General features: G+C 44.6%; 1 protein-coding gene across 2 annotated transcripts in view; it reads left to right on the forward strand.

The window, feature by feature from the left end:
* Nucleotides 1–320: 320 nt before the first annotated feature.
* The window catches only part of LOC144509159 (myosin-9-like), a 169,074-nt gene continuing 157,094 nt past the window's right edge, over nt 321–12,300 (forward strand). Inside the window, exon 1 of one of the 2 annotated variants that reach the window (XM_078237578.1) lies at nt 321–522. The gene's annotated coding sequence lies outside the window, so the exon portion shown is untranslated. The remainder of the gene's footprint in view (nt 523–12,300) is intronic. The other variant, XM_078237579.1, reaches the window with a different exon arrangement.

Genomic DNA, 12,300 nt, shown 5'->3' on the forward strand with positions numbered 1-12,300 from the left:
CACATCTAAGGGGGGAACGGGTCTTGAGATCTTTCAATCCTTGGATCCTTCATTGCGAATTTAAATCTAATTCCTAGCAAAGCAAGTCAGGAGCTGCCAATCCCTTCATTTCGCTCGACATGGGCTGGACCAAGTTGCCCTTCGATCCGACTCAACGTCGACATGACTGCGGCATCACCCCCTATCCCAGCCCGCCTCGACCGGTGAGAGCGGCATCCTCCCGGATCGAGGCGGGTCCCTCGTGTCTATTGGCCGCGGCCGCTGCCACTCAACGACGCGCTGTGATCCTATTGGCCGTGCGTAGCGGCGTGCTGACGTCAGGGGGCGGGAGTTGGGAAGCTGCTCAAACGGCTGGTGCGCGAGCTGCAGTTCGGACGAGCTCGAGCGAGGCGGACAATCTGAAGGACGGAGCTGCTTTTAATTCCAATTATTAACCAAAAATATAGGTTCAAAATTTACTTATTTTCCACACATTCCAATCTCGAAAGGCGAGAGCGTTCGTAAAATACCTGAATCGCCGAGGTAAGAGGCAAAAAAAAATGGACTTAAATTTTTGGTCAATTTACTGGTGAAGCGGAAAAGGGAGAGAAACCAGGAAGAGAGTCAGACACCGGGCTGGGCCGCCGCCACAGGCATATTCTCATTCCAACCTCATCTAAGTGTGTTTCTCCTTTTAAAACGCAGAGGTTCCGAGAGTAGCCTAGTCGTCCTACTGAGGAAAAATTGATTTTATTCTTGATTTGATTGTGCCTTATCTGCAGACGAATTTAGTTCCCCCCCCCCTCCCAACTTGTGTGTCCAACATTGTCAATGCACATAATGCAAATATCTTCTATAATTTTTTAAACTTGTGAAAGTTGGCCGACAGATAACATTGAAACCGCCTTTTGCTGTTATAGCCCACACAGAAATGGGCTTGGCTTCCGCTTCTTCGGCTGCCCTGAGCTTCCTGCCTTATTTTCAAAAGAGATTCAAATGTGATTTCTTCCTCCACCAGTGTAAAATTTCCCTCTCCCCAAAATATCAACTTGGTACGATTGCAAATCTTCAAGTCTGATTGCATCCCTGGAATTTGGAGTGTTGCTCAAAAGGGCACCTACTTTCCATTGATGTAAAGCAAATTAATCCTTACTCAGGGCTGTCCTGTCAATTTTGGTGTCGTTTAACAATTGTGTTCTGTTCCAGTTCAGTGGTGAAAAGCTACTTTGGTGAAATAAAAAAACTTGAATTCTCCTCATTCTTTCTATTCAACCTTCTCTTCTCCTCCTCTCCCCCCCCCCCCCCCCCCCCGACACACACACACACACACTCATTTAAAAATGTTTAGTGTCCTAAAGATAGCTATTGAGTTCCTTAGCTAAATGAAAATTATGGCATAAAATGTTATGATATCTAGTATAGCTCATTCCTAAAGTAAATGCACTAGGAAGTTATGAAGGGGTACGTTATATAATTCCTGTTTTGGCAAATGACAAAGACTCCAGACTGGTGTAACTACAGCCTGGAAAGTGTGTACCATTTTTCGTGAGAACTAATATAATTTCCTTTAAACCTGTTAGATTTTTCTCTCAACTGTTCATTGTATATTTTCTGCAAGGATTTGAAAAAGAGGAAGCTTAAATAACATGCAACTTATTTTATTTAAAGTACTGCAGGTGTTTTTTTTTTACATTGCTTTGTTAAAGTTGTGTGATGGCTGCTTGCTGTGCTTTACCTTTTTGAAGATTCTTGTGGGCTTTACCGAATGCCCCACCCAGTTCGAAGTGTAAGACAGTGTAATGTAAGTAGAGAATGATTCATAGAGAAGTGTGCTGATAACTTACAAAAGCCTTCCTGTTAGCTGGCCAGTAAATGTTTCTGGAATTTGTAAACGTTACTGCTTAACATTTCTGGTAGCAGCTTACACTGTCTCCTGGTGATAAAATGCACTTTTACAGAGGCTTGGGATATCAAAAATAGTTTGACTGTTTCTAAAAGCATTACTATTTTATCTTGTACTGTGAAAAATACAGTAGGTAAATGCTTGTTAAAGATCAGTTGCTTCTTGCTTTATCATTTTTAAAGTGTGCTTATGGTATTGAAATGGAATAAAATACATCCATGAAAATGAACTTGTCCAAAATTCTGCTGCTCGTATCCTGTGCTTGTTGAACTACAATGGCTCCTGGTCTGGCAATGCTTTTATTTTTAAATTCTCCTCTTTATTTTCAAATTCCTCTGTGGCTGCAGCCCCTCTTCCAATCTCTTTTATCTCCTCCAGCCTCTCAATCCTCAGATTTCTGTACTGTTCCAATTCTGGCCTCCTCTGCATCGCTGATTTTACAACACTCTGCTATTGACAGCCATGCTTTCTGCTCCCTGAACTCTAACTCTGGAATTCCCTCCCTAAATCTCTGCTGAACTTTATCTCATCCTCCCCTTTCCTTTAATTGCTAATTAAAACCCTCTGTCTCATCTGTTTAATATCTTGCCTGGCTTGATGTTACATTGTCTGTAATATTCTTGTGAAGTACCTTGGAAATTTTCATCTGCATAATTTGTTAGACTGAGAATCATTGGCAGTGCATGTTGTCTTTCAAAATATTATGTGAAACTTCAAATATTGCTACTGGGGTGATTACCATGTTACACATTTGAGAATAGGCAATTTTAACCAGCTTGAATGCTGTATTTTTTTAAAAAAAGACTTGTTTTTTCAAATTTAGGAAGGAATATTTGACTTTTTGTTTGCCCTGTCAAAATACTGAAGTCATATATCTTGCAGTTTGGGCATTTTATTATTGTTGAGGTGCTGACGCAATGTTCTGTATTAATTGGCTCTCCATGAAATTATTTGGGAATAAATAAATTAACTATCCCATGTGAAATTCATAAGCGATTAAATTATTATTTAAACTGAAATAGCTTTTGCACAAGCTATAACTTTTTCCTGAACATATTGTATACTTGGAAGATAAACTTGGTAGTCAAAATATAATCAGTAAAATACTGTGTAAAAATAAAAACTGCACATCTTGCATGGAACAAGTTAGGGCTACAGTTAACAATATTGCCGTATTACATCAATATTCAAGTAATCCAAACTCCTTTTTTGATGTCTTATGTGACTTCCAAGTTCCTAAGGGCTTAAGGTGTGGCAGGGTGCTCAGGAATGTAGGGCAGTGTTTTGACTTGTTCTTGATACACATTCCATATCACGTGTGCTGTCTTGCTTTGTCTTTCATTCTGGAAAGCCATTTTTAAAGGGAGTAGAAGAAGATGGAGGGAAAATATAAGACTAGAGTTGGAAAGAATTTTAGTCTTATTGATTTGTATTGGATGGAGTATTCTGCTAAAGTTTGATGTCGGTGCGGTGCAACATTTTTGATAGTACTTTGAATTATAGCTCTGTTGAACCCAAGATGTTTAAAGTGGAATCTGTGTACAAGGGACTTGACTACAGAAACTTATATTAGAATAAATGAATAGAATGCAAATAGCTAATGGGGTAACATTTAAGTGAGCTGTTATCTTTTGGGAAAAAAAGCAAGGTGAACTAATTAAATTTTGTTCCCTCACTAAATGAAAGTGGCAAATTATGCTGGTGTGGTTCTTTGGTTGTTGAATATCCTGTTGGTACCTTCCTCCAAATGTCAAATGTTCCTGTAAGCCTAGATACGAGTTGTACTGACATTAGTGAGGATCTGGACATAAGTAACTAAATTTTAAGAAAAAGAGTTGTGCCGTTTGTATTCTTGAGATTGCTAACTGAGCTGCATGCTAATTGACACGGGGTTGGAGAGATCAGGAAAGTGAATGTGTAGCTAAAGAGTGGTGTAGAAAGGAGCGGTTCTATTAATGTGGCACTAGGACAAGCTGCAACTGAATTGCAATGGTACCAAGGAAGGAAGGATAGGGCTGTACATAAGACTTTAAACTAGCAAGATGTAGGCTGGGAGAGAGTCATCTGGTGAAAATAGCCTGAAGATAAAAGAAATGGTCAGGGAACAGATGAAAATTATACTGCAGAAGTATAATAAAACATGATGTTGAGTGAGTTAAAGTTTATTTATTAGTCACAAGTAGGCTTACATTAACACGGCAATGAAGTTACTGTGAAAACCCTTAATTGCCACACTCCGGCGCCTATTTGGGTACACCTGAGGGAGAATTTAGCATACCAATGCACCTAACCAGCATGTCTTTGGACTGTGGGAGGAAGCCCACGTGGGGACACGGGGAGAACGTGCAAACTCCACACAGTGATCCAAGCTGGGAATTGGACCTGGGTCCCTGGCGCTGAGGCAGCAGTGTTAACCACTGTGCCTTAATAGAAACAATTAAATAGTCTATGCAGCAATGTACACAGCATCTGAAACTAGATGCGGGATTGTGGGAAATAGTTGTTAGCGAGGAACTGGATGTAGTCGGAACAACTGGGACGGGTAGGCAAGAAGAACCATGTAGATTGAATGAATAGTAGGAAAGGAATAGAGTAGTTGTAGTAATTAGCAAAACAATGGCAGCAGAAAAAAGAACATAGCTATATAATGGAAGAAGTAGAAGAAATAATGTGGGAAAATCTATCAAATGAATAAAAAGGCCTTTTCATCCAGAGGGTGGTGGGAATCTGGAACTCACTGCCTAAGAGGGTGGTGGAGATGGGTACCCTCACAACATTTAATAAGTAATTAGGTGAGCATTTGAAATGCTGTAGCATTCAAGGCTTTGGGCCTAGTGCTGGAAAATGTGATAAGAATAGATAGGTACTTGATGGCCGGCATGGACACACTGGGCCGAAGGGCCTCTTTCTGTGCTGTAAAACTGTATGACTCTAAAAGACATTGAAGAATAATCATAAGAGATTTCAAGTAAACTAAATAAACTAATGGACCAAGCCAATAAGAAAAATAAACATAGAGGAGCATCAAAGTAATAGTGATCTAAGCATAAATTTTTAAAACATGTAAACAAACCCCAAAGTAATATATTGAAAAAGAAAATTTGAGGGATGATGTAACGGTGCTGAATTAGAAAATATTGATGATAATTAAAAGGGAAATATTTTAAGTGATCAGTAAAGTTTATTTATTCGTCACAAGTAAGGCTTGCATTAACACTGCAATGAAGTTACTATGAAATTCCCCTGTGATCAGAATTCAGGAGAAATATATTCCAGTTTTAAAAAAACACAAATTGCCCACTAATGGGCTACTGTGGATAAATAGAGAGAGAGATATACCATGAGGTGGAGCAAAATTGAACCTAAAGTGTACATGAAGTACTTGGAAAAAGGAGAGGATGGAAAAATATATATAGGTGTTTGGAAAGAAGTCAAAAAACAATTATGAATGGTTACTTATAAAATGAAATTATCAAAAATAAAGTGAAGGGTTATACAGTTAGATCAATAGCCAAAGGAACACTAAGATGGGATATTGCCATTAAGTGATAAGTCAAGTGGCAGAAATATTTAACCTTCCCTCAGCTTTATCAAGATGGATATGATGAGACGTTAGTGAACACTACATATTTTTCCATCTCTTTAAATAAAGGAGTAAATCCATGGAACTGTAGACCATTTGGCATAATGTTTGTGGTAAGTGTTGGAATATTGGGTGTAATAGAAAAGCATGTAGAATCTGAAAATATAAATAATCAAGAAAAATTTCACAATGGAAGGCCATACTTGACAAACCTTATTGAATTCTTTGGCAAAGTAACAAGGAATTGACAAGGGGTAATGTAACAGATGTAATGTAGTCGGACTTTCAAAAACCTGTGATAAAGTACTAAGTAGACTCGTGACTAAATTCAGAGTATATGGAGTCCTCATTGATCCACTGGAGCAAGCTGAGAGGGGTGATTGAAGGCAGCAGTGCTGGTGAGAGATTAATTGGATTAATTGAATTGTTTATTTATTTAATTAGTCAGCTAGTGTGTGTATTTTTTTGGCCTTTACTTTAACAGCAGTTTTTCAAGTTTAAAGTGAAAACTAGAAGTGGGCAGCAAAGGAGTCTGGGAAGGGTTTTTTAAGCGCGTGAAGTATAAAAGGTAGGCTGCAGTATACAGCGGGCAGCGTCGGGAGCGGGCAGCATAGTGTATGGGAAGCAGAGTGTGAGCTATAAGACTTTGGCTCACAGGGCTTAGGCTGAAAGGGTGAGCAGGGGTGAGTTGAATTCATTTTTGCACTTTCTACCTGGTACTGGCAAGGTATCTAGAGGGGATGGGTGTGCAGGCAGTGCAATGTTCCTCTTGCACTATGTTTGAGGTGAGGGACGACGACAGTGTCCCTACTGATTACACCTGTGGGAAGTGCACCCATCTGCAGCTCCTCCAAAACCGTGTTAGGGAACTGGAGCTGGAGTTGGATGAACTTAGGATCATCAGGGACGCAGAGATGGCCATAGACACAAGCTTTAGGAATACAGTTACTCCGAGGATTGAAAACAGATGGGTGACGGTGAGAGGGGCTGGGAGGAAGCAGTCCGTGCAGGGATCCCCGGTGGTCATTCCCCTTAGCAACAAGTATTCCGCTTTGGATACGGTTGAGGGGGATGACATACCAGTGGGGAGCCGCAGTGAGAGGATCTCCAGCACTGTGTCCGTCTCTGTGGCTCGGGAGGGAGAGAACAAAGAACAATACAGCACAGGAACAGGCCCTTCGGCCCTCCAAGCCCGCGCCGCTCCCCGGTCCAGGATTGAATCCAGAATCCAGGATCCCCGCCCAATTTTCCAGCCTATCTACATACCAATATCCTATCCACCGAGCTGTCCCTCACAGCTACGATGCTTTGTTCATTACAACCTATTAACTTACCCCCACCCCCCCATTCCAGACCATGTGATCTCCAGGGAGAGGCGAAAACCCAGAGTGAAAACCCCCAGGGCCAATATGGGGAAAAAAAATCTGGGAAATTCCTCTCCGACCCCCTGAGGCGATCGAAACGAGTCCAGGAGATCACAATGGCCCCGATCGGAAAATGCTTCCCAACCCTAGTCATTTCCACTTCCACGAACACCATATGAATTCCCTGCCCCCGAGACAGGTTCCCAACTATCCGCAGTCTCACTCTGTACTGGCACCAGCAAGATGATCATAGAATGAAGCCTTGAAACGAGAAACCAGGAACAATTAGCCCGCGCCGCTCCCTGGTCCAAACTAGACCACTCTTTTGTATCCCTCCATTCCCACTCCGTTCATATAGCTGTCGAGATAAGTCTTAAACGTTCCCAGTGTGTCCGCCTCCACCACCTTGCCCGGCAACACATTCCAGGCCCCCACGACCCTCTGTGTGAAATATGTCCTTCTGATATCTGTGTTAAACCTCCCCCCCTTCACCTTGAACCTATGACCCCCTGTGAACGTCACCACCGACCCGGGGAAAAGCTTCCCACCGTTCACCCTATCTATGCCTTTCATAATTTTATACACCTCTATTAAGTCTCCCCTCATCCTCCGTCTTTCCAAGGAGAACAACCCCAGTTTCCCCAATCTCTCCTCATAACCAAGCCCCTCCATACCAGGCAACATCCTGGTAAACCTCCTCTGTACTCTCTCCAAAGCCTCCACGTCCTTCTGGTAGTGTGGCGACCAGAACTGGACGCAGTATTCCAAATGCGGCCGAACCAACGTTCTATACATCTGCAACATCAGACCCCAACTTTTATACTCTATGCCCCGTCCTATAAAGGCAAGCATGCCATATGCCTTCTTCACCACCTTCTCCACCTGTGACGTCACCTTCAAAGATCTGTGGACTTGCACACCCAGGTCCCTCTGTGTCTCTACACCCTTTATGGTTCTTCCATTTATCGTGTAGCTCCTCCCTACATTATTCCCACCAAAATGCATCACTTCGCATTTATCAGGATTGAACTCCATCTGCCATTTCCTTGCCCAAATTTCCAGCCTATCTATATCCTTCTGTAGCCTCTGACAATGTTCCTCACTATCTGCAAGTCCTGCCAGTTTTGTGTCGTCCGCAAACTTACTGATCACCCCAGTTACTCCTTCTTCCAGATCATTTATATAAATCACAAACAGCAGAGGTCCCAATACAGAGCCCTGCGGTACACCACTAGTCACAGGCCTCCAGCCGGAAAAAGACCCTTCCACTACCACCCTCTGTCTTCTATGACCAAGCCAATTCTCCACCCATCTAGCCACCTCCCCCTTTATCCCATGGGATCCAACCTTTTTCACTAGCCTACCATGAGGGACTTTGTCAAATGCTTTACTAAAGTCCATATAGACAACATCCACGGCCCTTCCTTCGTCAACCATTTTGGTCACTTCTTCAAAAAACACCACCAGGTTCGTGAGGCATGACCTCCCTCTCACAAAACCATGTTGACTATCGTTAATGAGTTTATTCCTTTCTAAATGCGCATACATCCTATCTTTAAGAATCTTCTCCAACAACTTCCCCACCACGGACGTCAAGCTCACCGGCCTATAATTACCCGGGTTATCCTTCCTACCCTTCTTAAATAACGGGACCACATTGGCTATCCTCCAATCCTCTGGGACCTCACCTGTGTCCAGTGACGAGACAAAGATTTGCGTCAGAGGCCCAACGATTTCACCTCTCGTCTCCCTGAGCAGCCTTGGATAGATTCCATCAGGCCCTGGGGATTTGTCAGTCTTTATATTCTCTAACAAACCTAACACTTCCTCCTTTGTAATGGAGATTTTCTCCAACGGTTCAACACTCCCCTCCGAGACACTCCCAGTCAACACATCCCTCTCCTTAGTGAATACCGACGCAAAGTATTCATTTAGGATCTCCCCTACCTCTTTGGGCTCCAAGCATAAGTCCCCACTTTTGTCCCTGAGAGGTCCGATTTTTTTTCCCTAACAACCCTTTTGTTCCTAACGTATGAATAAAATGCCTTGGGATTCTCCTTAATCCTGTCTGCCAAGAACATTTCGTGACCCCTTTTTGCTCTTCTAATTCCCCGTTTGAGTATTTTCCTACTTTCATTATACTCCTCCAGAGCTCCCTCCGTTTTTAGCTGCTTGGACCTAACATACGCCTCTCTTTTCCTTTTGACCAGTCCCTCAATTTCCCTGGTTATCCACGGTTCTCTAATCCTACCCTTCCTATCCTTTTTTACAGGCACATGCTTGTCCTGTAGCCCTAACAACCGTTCCTTAAAAGACTGCCACATACCAGATGTGGATTTACCCTCAAACAGCCTCTCCCAATCAAGAGCTGCCAATTTCTGCCTGATCCCAATAAAGTTAGCCTTCCCCCAATCCAACACCTTACCCTTGGGACACCACTCATCCTTTTCCATCACTAGCCTAAAGCTAACAGAATTGTGGTCACTATTTGCCACATGTTCCCCAACCAAAACTTTGAAGACCTGACCGGGCTCATTCCCCAGCACCAGGTCCAGTATAGCCCCCTCTCTAGTTGGGCTGTCCACATATTGTTCCAACGAACCCTCCTGTACACATTTTACAAATGCCTCACCATCCAGAGTCCCTGCCCTCAGCGATTTCCAGTCTATACCAGGGAAATTGAAGTCTCCCACTACAACAACCCTATATTTCCTGCACCTATCCAGTATCTCCTGACATATCCATTCTTCCACTTCCCTTGGGCTGTTGGGGGGCCTGTAGTACACCCCCAACATAGTGACTGCGCCTTTCCTGTTTCTAAGCTCCACCCAGAGTGACTCGCTACACGACTCCTCCGAATTGTCCTCCCTCTGCACCGCTGTAATATGCTCTCCAACCAATACCGCTACTCCCCCACCTCTTTTGGCCCCTCCTCTGTCTCGCCTAAAACACTTGTACCCTGGAATATTCAGCTGCCAGTCCTGTCCCTCTTTCAACCAAGTCTCTGTCACCGCAACCACATCCAAATTCCTCGTGCGCATTAAGGCCCCAAGTTCGTCTGTTTTACCTGCTACGCTCCTTGCATTGAAGTATAAGCACTCCAGACCCCCAGGCTCAGTGAGGTCGTCCTCCCCCAGAGTGCTCTTCTTCTTTGCCAGCCTTGTCCCAGCCCCAAGCTCGTCCCCAGCCACCACACTTATAGACCTAATAGTTTGATCCCCACCCCCCTGCCATACTAGTTTAAACCCCCCCGAACTGCATTAGCAAAGCTCCCAGCCAGGATATTTGTGCCCTTCCAACTTAGTTGTGACCCCTCCCTCTTGTACAGGTGCCATCCTCTCCTGAAAACCTCCCATTGGTCTATGAAAATAAAGCCCTCCCTCCTGGACCAGTCCTTTAGCCAGGCATTCATTTGAACCAACTCCCTACTCTTATCCTCACTGGCACGAGGCATTGGGAGCAGCCCAGAGGTGGCCACCCTAGTGACCCTACTTTTTAACCTATTTCCCAACTCCCTGAATTGCTCTCTTAGGACTCCCCTACTCTTCCTATCTACGTCATTTCCACCAATGTGTATAATGACATCCGTTTCTTTATCTTCCCCTTTTAAAATGCCTCCTATCCGCTCGGAGACATCCGTGACCCCAGCACCAGGTAGGCAGACTACCATCCTGGAGTCCCGTTCGCCCCCACAGAATCGCCTGTCTGTCCCTCTAACTGACGCATCCCCCACCACTATCGCTCTCCTAACCCCTCTCTTCCCTTTCCGGGCCACAGAGCCTGACTGTGTGCCAGTGACCTGGTCACTGTGTCTTACCCCTGGAGAGGCACACTCCTCCACACTATCTAAAACAATGTACCTGTTTTGGAGTGGGACAACCACAGGTGACCCTTCTTCTAACTGTCCACTCCCCTCCCCTCTCACACCTGTCACCAAGCCCTTCCTATTTTGAGACACCTCTGGAGACCTCCCTTGTACTTTACCCTTCTGCCCTTTACTCCTCCTAACTGTGACCCACGTGTCATTCTCCCGATGCCCCGGTGTAACTAGTTGCCTATAACTGCTGTCAATTTTTCTCCCATTTTCCCTGACTAGGCTAAGGTCAGCGATCTGCAGCTCCAGTTCCCTAACACGGTCCCTCAAGAGCTGCAGTTCCACGCACCTGGCACATATGTGAACCTCTGGGAAGCTCGGTGTTTGCAGGAACTCCCACATCCCACATCGGAAGCACTGAACTGGCCGATCACTCATACCTGCCCTTATCCTTTATAGGGTTGGGTAAAAAATAACTAGCCTTGCCTTGCCCTTTTAGCCCAAAGGGGGAGAGCGGGAGGGCGATAGTTATTGGGGACTCGTTAGTTAGAGGGATAGATAGGAGGTTCTGTGGCAGCAAAAGAGACTCACGGATGGTATGTTGCCTACCGGATGCCAAGGTCCGTGATGTCTCAGACCGTGTTTTCCAGATTCTGAAGGGGGAGGGGAAACAGTCACAAGTCGTGGTGCAGATTGGTACCAATGACATAGGTAAGAGAAGGGACGGGGATTTAAAGCAGGAATTTCTGGAGCTGGGCTGGAAGCTGAGAGCCAAGACGAAACATGTGGTCATCTCTGGTACGTTGCCGGTACCACGTGATAGCGAGTTGAGGAACAGGGAGAGAGTGCAGTTAAATATGTGGTTGCAGGGATGGTGTAGGAGGGAGGGTTTCAGATACGTGGATAATTGGAACACGTTCTGGGGAAGGTGGGACCTGTACAGACAGGACGGGGTGCACCTGAACCAGAGGGGCACCAATATCCTCGGAGGGAAATTTGATACGGCTCTTCAGGGGGGTTTAAACTAATTTGTCAGGGGAGTGGGAAAGGGAGTTGTAGTCCAGAAGTCAGTGAGGGTGGTGAGGTATTGGGGAAGGTATCAGGGTCAAGGGTGGGTACTGGTAGACAGGAAGGTGGGTTGAAGTGTGTCTACTTCAATGCAAGGAGCATCCGAAACAAGGTAGATGAACTTGGGGCGTGGATTGGTACTTGGGACTACGATGTTGTGGCCATTACGGAGACGTGGGTAGAACAAGGATAGGAATGGTTGTTGGACGTTCCGGGGTATAGATGTTTCACTAAGTGTAGGGAAGCTGGTAAAAGAGGTGGAGGAGTGGCATTGTTAATCAAGGATAGTTTAACGGCTGCGGAAAGGCACTTCGTGGGGGATCTGCACACTGAGGTAATATGGGCTGAAGTTAGAAATAGGAAAGGAGCGGTCACGTTGCTAGGAGTTTACTATAGGCCCCCAAATAGTAATAGAGATGTGGAGGAAGAAATTGCTAAGCAGATTATGGATATGTGTGGGGGTCACAGGGTAGTTGTCATGGGGGACTTTAACTTTCCAAATATTGATTGGAACCTTTGTAGGTCAAATAGTTTGGATGGGGCAGTTTTTGTGCAGTGTGTGCGGGAGGGTTTCCTGACACAATATGTG

This window comes from Mustelus asterias, chromosome 21 (assembly GCF_964213995.1).
Source record: "Mustelus asterias chromosome 21, sMusAst1.hap1.1, whole genome shotgun sequence".
Lineage (NCBI taxonomy): Eukaryota > Metazoa > Chordata > Chondrichthyes > Carcharhiniformes > Triakidae > Mustelus > Mustelus asterias.